The 4,036-nt window shown below is 41.7% G+C and overlaps 1 protein-coding gene across 1 annotated transcript in view; it reads left to right on the top strand.

Annotated features, from left to right (window-relative positions):
- The window catches only part of LOC119410418 (ectonucleotide pyrophosphatase/phosphodiesterase family member 2), a 303,683-nt gene that overhangs the window by 14,920 nt on the left and 284,727 nt on the right, over positions 1 to 4,036 (top strand). The gene's annotated exons all lie outside the window — the stretch shown is intronic.

The following is a 4,036-nucleotide window of genomic DNA, read 5'->3' on the forward strand; positions in this document are numbered from 1 at the left end:
TCGTGAATATTGTATGCATATATATCTCATATATTGTCATACTACAACTGGTGGCCCGTTACGGCTCATAAATGGACTGTGAATTCGTGTAAAGATTGATTTCTTACATGTTGGCATATGTTGAAAAATAACAGTTTATCCGCTGTGTTACGCTGCATGTTTAAGCGTGTTGATCTGTGAAGCTCAGTGAAGCTCACAGGAAGCTGAAATTGTGTCATTGAGTCTTTATAAAGCTGACATTGTACGCCTGTTATGTTAACTAAAAGCTGATGAGCTGTGGAAAACGTTGATTCTGTTGAAAAGTACAGAGGTTCTGCTGAAAGACCAGGACTGTGGTCCGGTTCTGTTGAGTTTGAACGAGTATTTTGAATAGATGGATAAACGTTTTAAAAGCTGAGCGCCGTCTCAGAACACAGTTAAGAGTTAATCGTTACAATTTTTAACAGAAAAAGTGCATTTTGACAGTTTAAGAGACGAAAAGCTGACGAACTATTTTCAGGCTAAATCTAGCATGCTGGTTGCAAACGTCTCCTGATTGGTTGAATATTGCTGTGTGGAGCGCCCTGATTTGCTGAGAAGGTTGACTGGCGTGGCGACGTCATCCCCTCTCAACCCTGCGCTGCTTTGCCATTGGTGATTTCAGTCACGTGACCCGGAAATGAAATTCGTTTTCATAGGGAAATAAAATCTGCTTTTTAAAGCTGAAAAGCGCCTTTAAAGTGATTTTGATACGCTGGCTAAGTGCTTCGAAGCATACTCGCTGAAATTTTGCCACGTTAGAGTTTAAAATCCGTCATAAAATGATGTTTTTAAACAACGCTAGCGATGCTAATTTTAAGCTAACCACCGGGGCCTTCACTACGCTTAAAATCACTAAATAAAGCTGCAATATTGTTCCACAAAAACTCATGTTCATGCTAAGAAGTCGTGCTTGTTGAAATTTTGCCACGTTTGTGTAAAAAATCCGTTCAGAAATGTTGATTTTCACCGAGTTTAGCCAAAGCTAACTTTAAGCTAAGCGGCTAACAACAGGATGTCAACCGAACGCCACAGGAAGTCATAGCGACCCCTACTGGATAACACAAACAGTGTCTGAGTTGAGATTAGTAAGGTAAGGCTGACATCTTCTGGACAACCTTGAGAAGACAGGTTTCACTCGCTTATTAGGTCTAAATAGTGAAATTAAACGTTTTAATTTTTCTAAAAGGCATTTTTGAGTTAATAAACGTTCCTTAAAGCTGAAAATTACTGTTATCTTGCATTTTAAAAGTTATAAGGTATTTATGCAAAGAGCATTTACCAAAAAAGTTTTATTTCACTGGTAATCCCTTAAAACTAAGGTACAAAATAAACATTAACTTTTTAAAAATAGAAACAGTTACAGATTTTCACAAAGTTGGAAAAAGTTTACTCATTTGCTAAAAGGATAGTGCACGTTTAATTGATAAATCACTAAATAAAAGTAAATATATCAGACAAAGAGACTTTGCTGATTTTATTTATTTTGAAAAACCTAAAACATTAAAATTCTCCTGTTTAATCCTTAAATAGAAGAAAAATGACAAGCGATGAAGAAGAAGAGAACCTTTCAAAACCAACAAATGATGATATCATTTTGGGGGCCTTACATATTTTAACAACTCCACTAATCGGCAAGGAAGTCGCGCAATTTCAACAACTCGATGAAGTTCAAAGACATGAAGAGCTGAAAAGTCTGGCCGCAGGAACATTACAGACAGAGAGTAAAAAGCTTAGCCTTGAACGGTTAGCAAAAATCTCTCTGCTTCTAAAAGCTGAATTGGATGAACGGTCGGAGCGCCTTGACAGGATGTCTAAAACACATGAGAGGGAGCTCTCAGAAATGCAGGCGTCACTAGAAACAAAATCTTATGAAAAGATTAAAGAAATAGACCGTCAGTACCAAGCCACGTGTGCAGATAACGATGCGCTACAACAACAATTGTAACTCGCAAAAATGGAACTGGATCAATGCAAAATAGATAAACAAAATCTACAAGAGCTACATATGCGTTTAAAAGATGACTATTTTACATCCCAGGAACATTTAAAAAAATGTGAGGCGAAACTAAAAGCAGAAACAGATAAAGGTAAGGAAGTTGGGCAAGGTGACCTGGAATCCAAACCAGACCCTGAACAAAGTCGGGGTAATACACCAATAACTCAACAACCTCTTTACCCACCCGGTGCTTTTAGACCCATCCTAACACCTACACAAACGGGCAGAGCAACACCCCCACAACTGATCACGCATGTGAGACCATTGATATCTTCTCCATCAATGGATGACTTGCAAAAAATCTCAAAATATGTACAACGTTTTGTCCCTGGACCGTTGGGCTCCGCTGGAACAAAAGCGTACCTCAGAGATCTGGATTTCAGATTGAGATCTCATCCTAACGCTACGGTAGAAGATAAAATCAGTCTGATACGACTCACTTCGGACAGAGAGGTGTATACCTTCATCGAGCGTCTACCAGATGCAACGAGAAGAGATTACAAACTTCTGTGTGAAGCTCTAATTAAAGAGTATGATACCTGCACAGGACCAGCTGGATACCCAGCCGCAGACAAGGTCACGCAGGGTAAAGCTGAACATCCAAAAGTTTATTACAAAAGAATCTTCCAAGCTTATTTTGGTAACAGAAATGAAACCGGGATGGAGGAAGATGAAGGTTTTAAATTTGTTTTCAGCAAAAATCTCCACCCTGACATACAAACGTCAGTGCAAATGATGGCAAATTACAGAGAAAAATCCATCAGTGAGATTAAACAGTGCGCTGTGAACGTGTTTGAGGCACGTTGTCATGCCAAGACGCCCATAGAAGTGTTTCCTGGTGTAAAGGTTAAACCCCACTCCCTAAAATTAGAAGGAAGGCGTTCATCGCCACCCCCTCCTAAAAAAGGAGAAAAAAGGCAGTATTTTCAGACTAACAAACCGCATCATGAAGGTGCACGCTGGGACAAAAAGGCTCCTCCTTCAGAGGACGAACGTGATTATCGTAAATGGGACCAGCGGAGGACGCAAAAAAATGGGAACCGAGAGGAACCCCAAAAAGACGTACCTAGCCGCCCCCCACCTCGGACGAAACGTCCAGAGGCGAAAAAATCACAAAAATCCCAGAAAAAAGGCCCTCCACCTCTGAGCTCGGAAGAGACAGAAAAATTGCGTGAAATGTTAGAAGACTTGAAACACACTGACAAGGGAAGCCGACCAAAAGCACTATGCAGTGAGGTACTCACTATTACATCTCTGGGCGCGAATGACAACACTACAGACGTCGGTGTAACACACCAAGACGCTGCTGTTGTTGCCTCAAACAACCCCTCATCGGATGAAAGGGGGGTAATCACACACACAAACGATGACGAGTCATCGCAGGATGAACACGCAGAAACGGCTACAGCTGTGCTGACGGTTCAGACAAACCAAGATTACACAGATAAATCTGAACGCGTGAAGAAGCGTCAGAAAAAAACCAAAAGGTTTCTGTGTAACTTTATCAGAAAGGGGGCCGCCAAAAAGGCGTACCTGTCAGTAACACTCGAAGGTGTCCTCACACACGAAGCACTCTTGGACGGTGGGGCAGACATAACAATTATGTCAGCTAAACTGTTCGAGGAGCTGAGGACAGCCGCAGCCGAGAAAAACAGGATAATACCTCTATCTGATTGTGCTATAGAAATGCAGGGTCTCTCGGAGAATAAAACAACCCTGACAGCTATAGCAATGGTTCACATGCAGATTGGCAATATGACACTGTACCATCCGGTACACGTGACCCATGTTGACTCATTCCCATTTTTGGTTGGCCAGGATTTTATAAATCGCTTTAACGCGATTATAGATTATGGTGATCAAACAATGTGGACAACAGTGAGCAAACCACTGCCAATAGAAACGCCTCCGGAGTGTGACACAGACTGCCCAACAGCAGGTACCGCGGAAGGCACAAAGGACTCCTCAGCCGAGGACACGAGCCCGGTGAGTACTCCTCTGACACCATGTGAAACCAAA

Source organism: Nematolebias whitei, chromosome 5 (genome assembly GCF_014905685.2).
Source record: "Nematolebias whitei isolate Nwh7 chromosome 5, NemWhi1, whole genome shotgun sequence".
NCBI classification, from domain to species: domain Eukaryota; kingdom Metazoa; phylum Chordata; class Actinopteri; order Cyprinodontiformes; family Rivulidae; genus Nematolebias; species Nematolebias whitei.